The following is a 15,861-nucleotide window of genomic DNA, read 5'->3' on the forward strand; positions in this document are numbered from 1 at the left end:
AATCAAACATGGTCTTTGGTACCTTATCACAGCAACATGAATGTACTTGGGTGCAAGTGGGTCTTTAAGTTGAAACAAAAGAGTGATGGTACAATTGAAAGGTATAAAGCAAGACTTGTAGCAAAAGGATTTCATCAACAAGAGGGTGTTGATTATGATGAGACTTTCAATCCAGTTGTGAAGGCAAATACTATAAGATTGGTACTCACTATAGCAATTTCAAAAGCATGGCATATCAAACAACTTGATGTATCAAATGCTTTTTTACATGGGGTTTTAGAAGAAGATGTGTATATGATTCAGCCACCAGGGTTTATCAAACCAGGAACAGACAACCTTGTTTGTCATTTACACAAAGCTCTATATGGTCTTAAACAGGCACCTAGGGCCTGGTTCAACAAATTTACAACATTTCTATTGTCATATGGTTTTCAAAAGAGCAAATCAGACCACTCAATGTTTGTCTTTCATCAACCATGATTCTTCTTTTATATGTGGATGATATAATTCTCACAGGGAATTCAATGTCTCAAATTTCATCCCTTATCAAGGACTTAAGCAGTAGCTTTAAGATGAAAGACTTGGGTCCTTTATCATATTTCTTAGGCATTGAAGTCATCACTGATCAGAGGCAACTATTTCTTACACAGAACAAGTACACATTGCAGATAATACAAAAAGCAAAGCTTTTGGATTCTAAACCATCTAAATTACCAGTATGTAGTGGTAAAAGGGTTTCAATCACAAATGGAGAAGAACTCTCAAATCCCACTGAGTATAGGAGTCTAGTTGGGGCACTACATTACCTAACACTCACTCGACCAGATATATCATTTGCAGTTAATTATGCAGCCCAATTCATGCATAAACCAACAACAATACAATTAATTGTTGTCAAAAAGATTCTAAGGTATCTCAAGGGCTCAATGGGGTCAGGAATAACCCTCTCTGCAGGTGAGTTAACTAGGTTTACTGCCTACTCCGACTCAGATTGAGCTGGTTGCCCTGACTCAAGGAAATCAACAGGGGGTTATTGTATATTTCTTGGTTCAAATCTAATCTCATGGAGTTCGAAGAAATAAGCAACAGTAGCCAAGTCATCAACAGAAGCAGAATATAAATCACTTTCAAATACTGCTACAGAGTTAGTTTGGTTGTCTTACCTCATGGAAGAGCTTCGATTACCACTAACTCGTCCCTTTCATCTCTTCTGTGACAATATCTCTGCCAAATACCTTGTTTCGAACCCTATTTTTCATGCGAGGACCAAGCATATTGAAGTAGAGTTCCATTATGTAAGAGATCTGGTTTCGAATGGTTCGGTTATGGTGAATCATGTCTCCACTACAGAACAAATCGCGGATATATTCACCAAAGGGTTACCAGAAGACTTGTTTAAGAAGTTTCGAGACAAACTGATGGTGTTTCATCTCTCATCACCATCGGTTTGAGGGGGCTGTGGAAGCTAGGGTTTCGACTGAAGAAGAGAAGGGATGAGATTAGGGCAAACAGGTTTAGGAAGGGTTTTTATATGGTCAACCAAAACCCTTCTTCTAGTCTTCCCAGTCAAGTCAATAATGGACCGAGACCAAGCTCCAAGACCAAGTCAACAGGATTAGACTGACTTCCATTGTGTCTAAAGGCACCTGTGTGAAATCAAGAATGAAAGTTAGTTAGACTTGTTATTTTCTGTTTTTCTGTTTTTCTGTTTTTTCTGTTATAACTAACTACAACTCTCTTATCACTTCTCCTATATAAGGATACTTGTAAACTAAAAAGAACTATTGAAAATAAAATCGAGTTAGAGAGTTTCTTACAACTCTAATCCATAAAGAGAGGGTGTTCATATAATTCTTCCTTGTCATTCTTCTTTGGGCTTGTGTGTGGGCTTTGGGCTTGGTTTAGAAACCAAGAGGTGCCTCCATCCTTGTCTTTACATCTTCAAATTGTCACAAAGGATTAAAATACCCTCGGACTTCTTTCTTTCATAACTTCCCCGTCCGAACTCGGAATTGACTTCTGTTTTCACCGTCGGACTCGTCATTACCTCCACTTGTAATTTGATTTGTTTGAAGTCATTTTCTCTCGTTTTGGGCACATGAAATGATAGTGATAATTCGCTCCTTTTATTCTGAATCATACGCTTAACTCCAAAATAAGTACCTAACATGAAAAACACATAAAATATTATTGATAACTCGAAAAGGAGTAATTAGTCTAAGTTAGGCCCTCCAAATATGACATTTTCGTGTCACATCAAGATCCCCAAACTTAAACTTTGATAGTCCTCGAGCAAATAAAACAAAATAAAAGCCTAACTCACTTTCGGAGGCATCCCGGTTGCATTTAGTGTATGCAACAAGCCTTTAAACCTCTAGGTTACCCCTAGAGGACGAGTATTATCTCGTGAGGGTTTCCATAGATGACACCCACAAACATCATGGTTTCAAATACACAAGGGTCCAACATCCAAATCATAGATAAGCATGGTTCGTATAGTAAAGGGTTTAAGCATGTCAACACATAATGAATAAAGTAAATAAGTTCATATAAAAGTTAAGGACCTCTTCAGTAATGATCTTACCCTAAAATGCAAGTGTCATACCATAATGAGCAACATCTATGTTTCGAAGTCACAACGCCTTGATTCCTAGTTTAGTACATTTCGCCTCGACTTCGGCCTCACGGACATACACTCCAAATATAAAATCACTCAAGAATGGTTCGCTCGTATGTGTGAGTGTGATCACTAACATGGACTCAACACATAAAAAGGGGTGAGGACAGCATTTTGGAACGAATGATCTTAGAAAAGGAATTAGCCACTAAATAGAGTGGGGAAGCTCACCCACCCTTCTCACCCATTCTATCCTATAAGAATGTCTTCTAAAGGTTAGCGGATACAAAAGATGGAATAATGATGGTGGATTCCCGAGAATGTCGACTTCTTCATTATAGAACTTCTCAAGCACTTCCACATTTGTTTCTTGCTTCGAATACTTATTCATGAACAAAAACACCAACACATATATACAATCACACCACTCACACAAAAGATCTAACACATGCTCAAACATACACATAAATCACTTTATTCCTTTACTTTTTTTTTTCTTTTTTTTTTTAACATAACACAAATAAAATCAACCAAAACAAAATACAACACACATAACTCTATTCTTACAATCAACTTTTCATTTCATACTAGCTTTTGACATTCTTCATTCTTTCTTCTCGCGTCTTCATTCTCGGGATATAAGATGATGGATGGTGACGGAGTTTCCGCCTCCCTCTAGTTGGCATCCTTATCGGGTTTCATAGACTACAAGCGCAAGGTTAATTCGCTATCCTAATGTAACTCCTAGTGGCTAAGAAAGTTGAGCACACGAGATCAAATGAGCCCTTTTAATAGTTACGAGGTTGAGTAGCTTCATTCTACTCGGAGTTAGCGCGGAAGAGTACACTCGAAGGGCAATTTAGGCTTTGAGCTCTCACTTGGGTTAAGTCTCCACTAATGACTACTCAAGGTTTCTTAGAGATGTTTCTTCTTCACTAAGATGTTACTCTCATAGTATAACACAAAGACTCGACTTTCATGCAAAGACTATTAGCAATCACAAAACTCATCAACTCGATACATATGCATCAACATTCTTAAAACTATCACTATAGTCACATGCAAATCTACTCAAAATCTTCAAAAAAATTCAAATTTTGGCTAATTTGAACCCTTTTGTCTTTGAAACCCATGGTCATGCATTGGTTATGGTCAAATCCCCGCATCCCCAAACTTAAAACTAACATTAGCCTCAATGTTCTAAGCATACACTCACCAAAAGATAAAGAGGCATATCAATTTAAAGAGAAGAGTGGAGAGATATTACCATAACCGAAGGAGATAAAAGATGATACTACCAAGACTCGTGTATAAAGAGGTTCCAAGTTGATGCAAAGCTCACGGCATCCCCAAACTTGGAGCAAACCATGCTTAGAAGTAAAACATATAAGAAATGCTCCTAAAATATCCAAACATAATGAGAATAAAGCACATAAAAGGCATGACCATATAAAGTCTACCACTAACGCGGGTATACACGATTGCATTGAGCTATGCAATTAGCCTTTGATTCTCTTGTTTTCACACAAGAGCACGAGTTATGTCTCGCAGAGGGTTTTCAAAGATGATACTAACAAACATCAAGGCCCAACTTAGTCAGACTAACGATCATAAAGTAAATGACGGAAGATCTGGGGGTCAAACCAAAGAAAGCTATATACAAATGGTAAAAGTCTCACAAGCATATTTAACCAAAGAAGTGCAGGTGAGACGAAAACCAAAAAGAGGCTATCCCTAAACTTAGTGGATGCACGGTCCACTAAGTTAGCATGAATGCTAGGGGCAACGACTAAGAAGTCGTCAAAAGGATCGACATACAAATGAAGGGTCAGGAAGTCAGTCGAAGGTAAAAAGTCAAACTCAAGCTTAGTGGATAAAACATCCACTAAGTCCCTATACATGCTAGGGAAAACGTCCGAAGTGTCCCAGAAGGGGTCAATAATCGAGTCTGAGATCATGTGGAAGGTCGAACTAGATTCTAAGGATAAGGCAATAGACTCGGGGACTAAGTCAAGGTCCATAATTTCCTTAGGTAAATAATCCAACAAGCTATCCGCTATCTCTCTAACTTCTATGTTATTGACGCCCTTAAAAGCATCGGGAGCCTCAAAGTTGGTTACACCACCATTCCTTCCTAATATGGCATCTAAGACTGCCTCCTCACAAGTGTCAAAAATTGGAAAGTTCATAATAGTTTCATCCCCAAACTTGCTCATAAAGCCCTCATCCTGAACATCAATGTCTACTGTAGTCCTATCATGGTGAGATGACGAAGGTCGGGAGAGGGAGCAATAAGGGTCACCGGTCAGTTCATACTCAACGGGTCTATCAGGAGCTTCTTCGACATTTAACTTAAGACTAGAGTTAGGTGTATTACCCTCACCATCATTCATAATCTCTTCTTGAGTTTGGGGTGTGCAAACCCCTTCCTCGTCGACGATAGGCTCCGACTCAAGTCTATCAACAATTTTGAGAATCCATTCCGTGATCTCTGCTACATCTCGATTGAACCTAGTCTGATACTCCAAAAATGCTTGGAGACTATCTTTAGATTTCTCCTGGTAATGAGGCACATGAGTATAACTAGATAAAGACTCTTGTGGAACACAACTCATGGGACAATACTCAGTCAAATGGTTTAGGCTCGCACAAATAGCACAAACCGGGTTAATGGTCTCCATGGTCCTTTCTTCACTACCTTCATGTAAATACATAGACTCGACTCTTGGAGTGGAATCATTGAGTCGGGAATTGTCATCACTAAGTGAACCGTCCATATATGTTTGTCGATAGTCACGAAGACTTCGACGTGGTTGATCAATACTAATGTAACTACGGTTATCATCAAATGACAAATCCATACATGAAGGTGTGGTCATCCCAAATTCTTGTCGATAGTCTCGAAGACTCCTACGGGGTTGATTACCCTCATGCTCGTAATCCCTAACACCATATCTATCACGAGTCTGACCGACTCCATACATTTGTCGATATTCACCCATGGTCATCCTAGGTCGGTTAGACTCAACTCGCCTATTCCTATCACTAATCGAACCATTTCTATATAAGTTTGAGTAGTCTTGACGACTTCTAGGTGGTCCACTAGTGTGGGAAATCGTTAGAATAATGTCATCATCATCATCATCAAACGACAAACTTGCCATGATTTCACAATCTCAAGGATGCTAACACACAATCACAAAATGGAGACTAACACTAATAGAACTAAACAATCACGCACAAGTAAAAAAGGAAGAGTTAGAATGCGATACTAGCAAATGCTCCTTTCATTTCGTTTGTTTTTCCTCTTTAGCTTCTTGATTCCTTCCTTTTCCTTCGCCTTTATGTCTCTTTTGGCTCTTTTCTATAAAATGGTACCTAAAAAAATGAAATTAAGAAAGTAAAAAAATAAAATAAAGACGTCTAAGAAGCAAATAACACTAAACTAATGAACAAAAGAACAAACGATATCCTAACTACTAAACCTATCCCCGGCAGCAGCGCCAAAAAACTTGATGCACCGGAAAAGGTTGCACACCCAAGCGGAGGTATCAAGTAGTAATCCGACGAAGCCGGGCAAAGCCGGGATCGATCCAAGGATAGGAAGGTAGGATATCGTTTGTTCGGAGGAAACAAAAGTCGAAAAAAAGAAGGATAAATGGGGGTTTTAATCGATAAAGCAACAAAAGAAGAAAGCAAGTAAAACTAAACTAAACAATCAAAGTAAACGGGCGAGAGAGATTCGAGAGAACAGTTCGGAGGAAACAAAAGTCGGGAGGCAACAAGAGTCGGGAGACAAATAAGTGAGAGAGGTGTCGAACCGAGAATCCGATAATGATAAACCTACGACTAGGTGTAGTCCGATCTAATGTTTCAAGGTATAATGTTCGACTCCTAAAGTAGATGTCTCTAAGTACTACGTATATCCGGAGATCATACTTAGTCAAACAAACGTCTAAATCGGTTGATCCCGAGTCAACGAAAGTGTTGTCTAGTCGCCTAACTATGTGAAGTGCATGATAAGACACATGAAAATATGACTTAGACTACGATCGAAATCGAATACTTCGTTTCGCCTATTAACTATGTGAAGTGCTTGACAAGACACATGAAAATACGATCAAAATGATAATCGAAATAAATGAACATCAATTTATAATCAAAACATCAAATCATATTAAACATAATCACAAATTCATCACATTTCATCTCATATAATCGACACACTAAAGTTAGCTAAATATGGTGATTGAATAAGAAATGGAAAGAAAAATGATGAGAGAATCCCCCTTTTTCGATGTGGTTTGAGGCTAAGATCGTCGGAAAATATGAGTTTTTAGTTGCAGCTGATCTCCCCTTAGCAATTTTCTGAGTTCCCCATAGCGACCACCATCATCTTCTCCATTTAGAACACAACCTCCATTAAAGCTAACCCTAGCTTTCTCCCTTTAGAAATTTCTAACCCAAAATCAAATCAAACCATATGGGAAGCTAGCCAAGATGATGGGGAGTAAAAGCCCTAAGGTTTCCGGCCAAGAAAGTGGCTGAAACACCATGAAAATCCGACTAAAGAAATGGTGAAATCCGGCCAAAACCCTAGCTCCGGCCAAAGGAAGCTTGCTCCGAGCCCCGTGCGCGCGTCCCATACATGTCTGAGTTACAGGTCGCGTCTCCCGTGCACAGCAAATGCATTCCCGAGTTGTCCGTGTAGTTGTCATCCGTGAAACCGAACAGCTGCTACTACCGGGACAACGGATGTTCCGGTCGTGTTGTTGTGGTACCGTGCGCATCTCGAGCTGGTGCTGAGGAGTCGGTCGTTGTTGTAGCATGCCATGTTGTCCGTCCCGTGTTGCAGCAGTCCCGAGCTGCTGCTCGTATTGCAGCTCGGGCTGCTGCTCGGCCGGCCCTCCTCCTTCTTCCTTCTCTCTTTCTAGCTCTCAACCCTTTTGAATCTTCAAGAACAAACCCTAGCACAACCCTAGCCTCTTTCTCTCTCTCTCTCTCTCTCTCTCTCTCTCTCTCTCTCTCACCTCCTTTCCAAGATAGAAGATGATGAATAGTAGCCTAAACTACTAAAACCTTAGAGTCCTTTGACTTAGTCAAATCATTTAGACTTTGTTGACTCTAATCCATAAAGAGAGGGTGCTCATATAATTCTTCCTTTTCATTCTTCTTTGGGTTTGTGTGGGCTTTGGGCTTGGTTTAGAAACCAAGAGGTGCCCCTATCCTTGTCTCTACATCTTCAAATAGTCACAAAGGATTAAGATACCCTCGGTCTTCTTTCTTTCATAACTTCCCCGTCCGAACTCGGAATTAACTTCCGTTTTCACCGTCGGACTCGTCATTGCCTCCACTTGTAATTTGATTTGCTTGAAGTCATTTTCTCTCGTTTTGGGCACATGAAATGATAGTGATAATTCGCTCCTTTTGTTCCGAATCACACGCTTAACTCCAAAATAAGTACCTAACATGAAAAACTCATAAAATATTATGATAACACTCGAAAAGGACTAAGTAGTTTAAGTTAGGCTCTCCGAATGTGACATTTTTGTGTCACATCAGTGGTACAACTGTCTTAGTGAATACCTGATTAAAGAAGGTTATGTAAATGATCTCATTTGCCCATATATATTTATTAAGAAATGAGACACTGGATTTGCTATTTTCGCAGTCTATGTTGATGATATCAACCTTATAGGAACTCCAAAAGATCTCTCTAAAGCAGTAGAATATTTAAAGAAAAAATTCGATATGAAAGATCTCTAAAGAACAAAATTCTGTATTGGCTTACAAATTGAAAAGAAGTGCAAACGACATACTTGTACATCAAACATTATACACTGAAAAGGTCTTGAAGTGCTTTAACATGGAAAATACTTATCCACTTAGTACTCCCATGGTTTTTAGGTCTCTCGATGCTCTGAAAGATCCATTTCGTCCTGAAGAATAAGAAGAAGACGAAACACTCATTGGTCCAGAAGTACCGTACATGAGTACTATTGGTGCATTATCATATTTAGCTCAATGCACTAGACCAGCCATCGCTTTTGCAGTAAATCTATTAGCCAGATATAGCTCTGCACTAACTAAGCGACATTGGGCTAGCGTAAAGCAAATTCTTTGATATCTTAGAAGAATAACTGACATGAGATTATTTTACTAAAGAATTTATCTAGTGATTCCCAAGTAAAGGGGTATACAGACGCCAATTATATATTTGATCCACAGAAATGAATTTCATGGACATGCTATGTAATCACAAGCAGAAGTACAACTTTCTCAAGGCGATCTAGTAAACAAACTATGCCGACAATCTCATCTAACCATGTAGAAATTATTGCTCTCTATGAAGCCACAAGAGAGTGTGTATGGCTCGGATCCATTATTGAGCACATTAGAAGCTCAAGTGGTCTTGTTTCGATCACAAATTCTCCCACAATCATTCACGAAGATAATTTAGCATGCATCCCTCAAATCAAAGAAGGATACATCAAAGGCGATAGAATTAAGCACGTCTCCCCGAAGTTATTTTACTCAAATCATCTCCATAAGAATAATGAGATTGATATCTAGAAGATTCAATCATGTGAGAATTATACTAACTTGTTCACTAAGTCCTTGCCTACTACAACGTTCAAAAAACTAGTAGAAGGCACTAGAATGCGACGTGTGAATAATTTGACAATGTAAGACTACATCAGTCTATCTGATATTCATCATGGGGAGCCTATTATCATATGGATATTTGTGCGTCGCTAGTACTGGAAATCTACGCTCTGTACTCTTTTTTCCTTCGTCCAGGTTTTGTCTTATTGGGTTTTTCTGGCAAGGTTTTAACGAGCCAGCATTCCGCGTATCCAATGTCACTTAGCGTCTATGCTATTGTACTCTTTTTTACTTCATCAGATTTTTGTCCCACTAAGTTTTTCTGATGAGGCTTTTAATGAGACAATTATTTCGAGCAATGGTCATCCAAAGAGGGGTGTTATATATTATCAGGTTGTTGGCCATAAAATAAGTGTGGCTATATATTACTCAATGTAGTTCTATATGGGTATCTTTAGTTGCCAATTTAATAACCAGTAAGATTGGACCAACCAACAACCAATTACATGTGAGGCATGCCATAATCTACTTGGGGATAAAGTCTTTGGAATGATAAAGTTTTACAGCTATGATAATTGGAGATTAAGTTATGTGAGGTTTAGTATTTACCGCCATGCACTAGGCTTTACCGCCATGCAATCACCTCCTTTTTTCTACTATATACAAACTTGCTATCCTTTAGTTTTAAGTACTTGTAGTTTTGTAACTTCCCTCTCCCTTCCTATATTGATTAAGTGTTTGAGTTTAGTAACAATAAAATTTCACTATCCCTCTCCATCTCTCTCTAGTCTATTTAGTTTTATTAGAAAAGTTATTATACTCAAATAGTCATTTATGGGTAGTTAGAGAAGCCAAGCCTCGTCCACCATCCTTTGGTGTAACGGTTGGACACCCCTCTTAAGGTCATGAGGTCGTGGGATCGAGTCTCGGTGGAAGTAGTTGCCATCAAGGTTTCATTAAGAATCTCTTCCCATGGATACTCCCAACGAATAGTTCATCCAACGTTTCGCGGCTCTAACTACGGAAGAACTTCCTATTCAAACGGTAGAAGGAGACGATGAACAAAACGTGGACGGAGGCATTAGCAAGACAGGTGTAATCAAGTTCCTCAGTGTGAGACGCATAGAGATTGGGGTGGCTATGAATCGTCTATCAAGGGCGATTCAAGGCCCAAACAAACTCACTTTGAGCGAAATTAAGGAAAACAGCTTCCTGATTAAGTTCGTGAAAGCCACTAAGTTGGGGATGGCGGTGGAAAGATCTCCATGGGTAGTGCTCGAAGAACTAATAATTCTCCAAGAATGTGACGGTCGCAAAGCTCCTAGGGAACACGTGTTTGACATGGCATGATTTTGGGTGCAATTACATGGAATTCCAATCAATTATTTAACATTCACGATTGTTAATCGAGTTGCTAGTTCTCTGGGAAATTACAAACCCACAACACAGGAGGATGCTACCAAATGGTCTCTCTTTGGGAGAGTCAAAATTGAGTTCTATATTTCTAACCCTTTCCCTAAAAGGGTAAACCTAAAATTATCTAACACTCAATTAGTTTCCATAGAGATACGGGTTGAACGACTCCCTCGGTTTTGTCTTCCGTGTGGTCGTATCGGTCATTCGTTAAACTTTTGCCCTATCGTAGTACAGTTTGGAGATCTCCTTAAACTAACTATAACGGAGGAGCAAAAAACTTTGTGTCTTATAGCAATGGAACCAAAATGCCCTGACTTGTACAAGATCCCTTTCATTAACCGAAATTTGAGCAGGGAACTTGGATCCTTTTCTGGCCTTGACTACGTCCCAACCTCTGGTAATGACTAGATCCAGGTGAAGAGATCTAAACTCTCTCAAACACATGAGCATCCAACTACCCAGGCACAGCAGGTTCAGGCGTCAGGGATGATAACATACACAACACAGAATCCAGTCACTGCTCAACATATCCTATCAGAATCCCCCTTGACAGAGGTTCTAGTGACTGGAGAGGAGCGACTAAGGAGACAACTAAAGCGTAACGTCAGACAGATTTCATCCAACAATTCAAGTTCATCAGTCGCGGCTACCGTAAAGCCGATGGAGGAATGAGTGTCTTCGCGTGGAACTATCGTGGACTTGGGAACGACACGACAAAGAACGCTCTCTTCAGATCCTGCAAGCCACTAGGCTGATATTAGCTTTTATTCGGAAACTAAAATTATTAATATGTCTAATGTACCTATGTATAATAAAGTAGATCCGCACCATAGATTTCATATCCCTTCCCAAGGTAGAGGAGGAGATTTGTTTCTTTTAGCGTCAGATTCAATTAATGTTACGATCAATTTCTCGTCTATTAATTTAACCCATGTCACAGTTTTAGGTACTGATTCTCAATCTTCTTGGGACCTCTTTTGTGTTTATGGTCCTCCTAGACTCAAAGATAGAGCTACCTTTTCGAACGATTTATGAATTCGAATTTTGGGAGTCAATAGACCGTTTTGCTATATATGGGATATGAACGCTATGGGGTCCCCAACCGACAAATGGGGAGGATCAAACAGAATTCCCTTTCTCGAACAGTTTCAAGAGTTTATACATCAAGGGGCATAATGGACTTGGGCTTCAACGGACCTGCTTACACGTGGACCAATAACAAATTCAGAAACCATTTCACGAGGGAACGGTTAGACAGAGCTCCTTGTAACGCGGAATGGTTATTACACTACCCAGACTCGGGCCTATTCCATCTCCCCAGATACTCAAGCGACCATACACCGATCTTATTGAAAACGAAGGTAGAACCCCAAATAGAAAACAAAATCAATCGATTTGAAGCACACTGGACTAAAAACCAAGATTACAAAGACACATTTCAACAAAATTGGGAAAACAGCAGTTGTTCTTTCTACGATCAAATCCAGGAGGTCAAAACTCAAACAAGAAGATGGAGTAAAAGGGCATTTAACCTTATCAAGAATAGAACAGAAATGTTGAAAACCAGATTACTTCAAATCCAAAGTCTAGGCCGAACCGAGGAGATTTTACACATCGAAAGTGGAATTTAAGAAGAAGTTTGCACTTAGAGGAAATAGAGAGCACACAACTTGAGCAAAGAGCAAAATCAAAATGGGTGTTAAACGGGGATCGAAACTCAAAAGCCTTTCACATGGCAATGTCCCATAGGAGACAACAAATAGAATTCATCAACTTAAACTCCAATCAGGTATTATTACTAATGATTTAAAAGATATTGCTGATGATGTCACAAATTATTTTCAGAATTTATTTACACAGGAGACAATAAGTCAACCTCCTATGGAGATTTTACAAGCATACAAGGTGTAATCGGACGAAGACTTGGGCCACGTCTCAAGGATCCCAAGATCAGAGGAGGTTAAAGTTGTCGTAATGGAGACGGGAGCACTTAAAATCCCGACCAGATGGACTCCCATGCATATTCTTTCAACGTAATTGGGACGTGATAGGGACAGAACTTACTCGATATATTCAGGCTACATTCAGATTAGGTTTTATCAACCCTCCATTAATTTTACGACTATCGCTTTAATCCCTAAGGTCAGGAGTCCGAGCACGGCCTCAAACTTTCGACCAATTTCCTTATGTGACTCCATTTATAAATTCATCACAAAACTAATAGCTAATAGAATCCGACCTCTATTAGAAGATAACATTAATTATGTGGACCCAAAACGCTTTTGTGCCAGAAAGACAAATTTTAGACAATATTGTCGTTAGCCATGAACTCATTCACTCCATGCAAGGGTCTAAAGCCAAAAGAGGAGGATTCTCTCTTAAAATGGATATGGTGAAGGCGTACGACAGGGTCAATTGGCAATTCCTGAGTCAAGTGCTTAAATCAATAGGTTTAAAAGAGACCATCTTAGACCTAGTTTTGTCTTGTGTTATGACCACGACCCAGTTCAATATCCAAATTAGCGGGGATCTGTTTGGGGCTTTTAAAGCCTCGAGAGGTTTAAGGCAAGGGTGGCCCCTCTCACCCTACCTCTTTATCCTCACTTCCTAGTCACTTTCACTGCTTATCTATCACTATGAGAGTAGGAGTATTTATACAGGTTACAAATTAAACAAAAATAGCCCTCTTATCTCTCACTTACTTTTTGCAGATGATCTGATCCTATTTGGAGAGGCTAACCAAGTAAATTTAAATGCAATCTTACAACTAATGATGGAGTATGTAGGATTCTCGGGTCAGGCAGTCAACTTCAATAAATCTTCAATATACTTTGGCTCAGGAGTCCCCCAAGATATGCAACTTCTTTATACCACTCAGCTGTAGGCACCTGTTATGTCTGATCAAGCTAAGTATTGGGCTATCTCTTATTAAAATCAGGAAACATAATAGAGACTTATAGATGGCTTATAGATAAGTTCAAAAAATCATTAAATGGTTGGAAACAAAGTTTAGTCTCCCAAGCTAGTAGAACAGCCCTCATCAAATTCGTATTGGGTTCATACTATACTTACCCTTTTAGTTGCCAACTGGTGCCAAAAAGTATAATCAACCAACTAGAAAGGGAGGAACAAAGTTTTTGGTGGGGTCACAACACTGAGGACAGGAACATTAAAGAGAGAAGGTCCCTTCAACAAAAAGAAAAAGAAAAAAGAGAGGAGGGCGTCTCTATAATAAGTAAATAGAGAGAGAAATAGATTGCTAGAGAGAGCAAGAGATCGCTGGAGAGAGATAGAGAGATCGCTAGAGAGAGAGAGAGAGATCGCTGGACAGACTTGTTGTTGTTGGACTTTTGTTCTTCTTGCTCTCTTCTTCTTCCTCTTCTTCCTCTTCTCCCTCTGAAATTGTTGTTCTAGTTCTTCCTCTAAAGTTATTGAAGACTTCTTCATGTTTCTCTATCTAACTAATCAGCTAGATTGAAGATTGTACTAACAGGTGAGAAACCCTAAGAAAATGTTTTTACAAAAAAAACCTAAGAAAATGAGGTTTGATTTTTTTCACCCAACCGAGTTACTCAGCGCCTAGCCGACTAGCCATTTCGGCTCTAGTCGGCTCCAGGCGCAGACTAAGTCGGGTCTAGAAATCGACTAGGGTTTCATCCCCTAGTCGACCGACTAACTCCCGACTACCGTGTGATCGGCGCCTAGCCGCCGACTAGGCGCCGCTTTTTAAAGCATAGACAAGAAGTCAATGAATCCCCTATTGCAATAATGGTATGCAGATTTATTACAAATCAAAATGATATGTGGGTCAAAGTGTTACATGCCAAGTATCTCAACAGTGAGGACTTCTGGACTGTGGAAAAAAAACCTAAAAGTTCAGTTTTTTGGACATCAATGCTTAAAGTCAGAGATACTACGAAAAATATATCATTTGGATTATAGGTAATGGTAATGAGGTGTCGATTCTTAAAGATCCTTGGCTACTAGAGATGATTAATTACAAACCTAATCTCATTAGACAACTACGTACCAACTTATATCAATAAGGTCTCGGATTTGTTTGTTCAGGACACTACCACATGGAACCAAGACTTGCTTACCACATACTTTGATCAAGAGACAGTGGTAGCAATTAACAACTTATACATTCCCATGAACAACTACAATGACAAGCAAATATGGTGTCAAACAGAGAAAGGTAATTTCTCGACCAAGTCGTACTATGTTACCATAAAACAGAGGCCAGTTATCTTAGATCATTTATCAAACTTTCCCTGGACTAAACTGTGGAGGAAAACCCAAATGGATCCAAAAATTTTACTGTTCATATGGAGATTAGTGCATAAAGGACTAGCTACCCTATCAAATATTGGACATAGAATATCACAGATAGATCAAACATGCAAGCAATGTCCATCACAGGAAATAGAAACCCATCGACATCTATTTGGGGAATGTCAAACTTTCAGAAATATAGTTCAAACCACAAATGAACAAGATATAATGCAGCTAGGGCAAGATCCAGTACAGAATATACAGGAGTTTTTAAACAAAGGAGAAGGAGTTGATGCTACTTGGTACAAGTATACTTATCTGTTGTGGAGCTGGTGAAAAGGGCGTAACGAACTTCATTTCCGAAACACACCACTGGATCTCGCTCGGATATGGTCTTTGACAAAGGTAGAGATAAACCGAAACCCTCTCTTGACTAACTCATTTTCCTCATTAGCTGATTTACATGATCAAACTTGGAAACCACCAACCCAAGGACGACTGAAGATAAACGTTGATGGCTCTTACTGTCTCAACGGAACAGTGCGGCGATAATCAGGAACGCAGAAGGAGAGGTGGTAGATTCGAATGCTATTAGGTTTAATCCCATTTCGGTTCTTCATAGCGAAATGAAAGGGATTCAGCTAGGGTTAGAGATGGCCATACATCACAATTTATACGACTTTGATCTTGAAGTGGATTCAGAGGTTTTGTTCGCCCTACTATCGGACGACTCAGCGACTCCTCCGTGGCGCCTTCTTGCAGAAATCACTTATGTGCATGGCATCATCAAAGCAAGGAACATGGCCCTATCTCACTGTCCGAGAAATGCAAATTCAGCTCCTCATTCCCTTCGGCTGAAGCTTTAGCCCCTCCTACTTAACGGAGTGTGGTCTTTGTGTGTTGTTAATTTCACTTGTTGTCTTTTTACTCCTTGGTGTAACAGACAA

Source organism: Eschscholzia californica, unplaced genomic scaffold (assembly GCF_041429995.1).
Source record: "Eschscholzia californica isolate CP2 unplaced genomic scaffold, dmEscCali1.0.p SCAF_3, whole genome shotgun sequence".
NCBI classification, from domain to species: domain Eukaryota; kingdom Viridiplantae; phylum Streptophyta; class Magnoliopsida; order Ranunculales; family Papaveraceae; genus Eschscholzia; species Eschscholzia californica.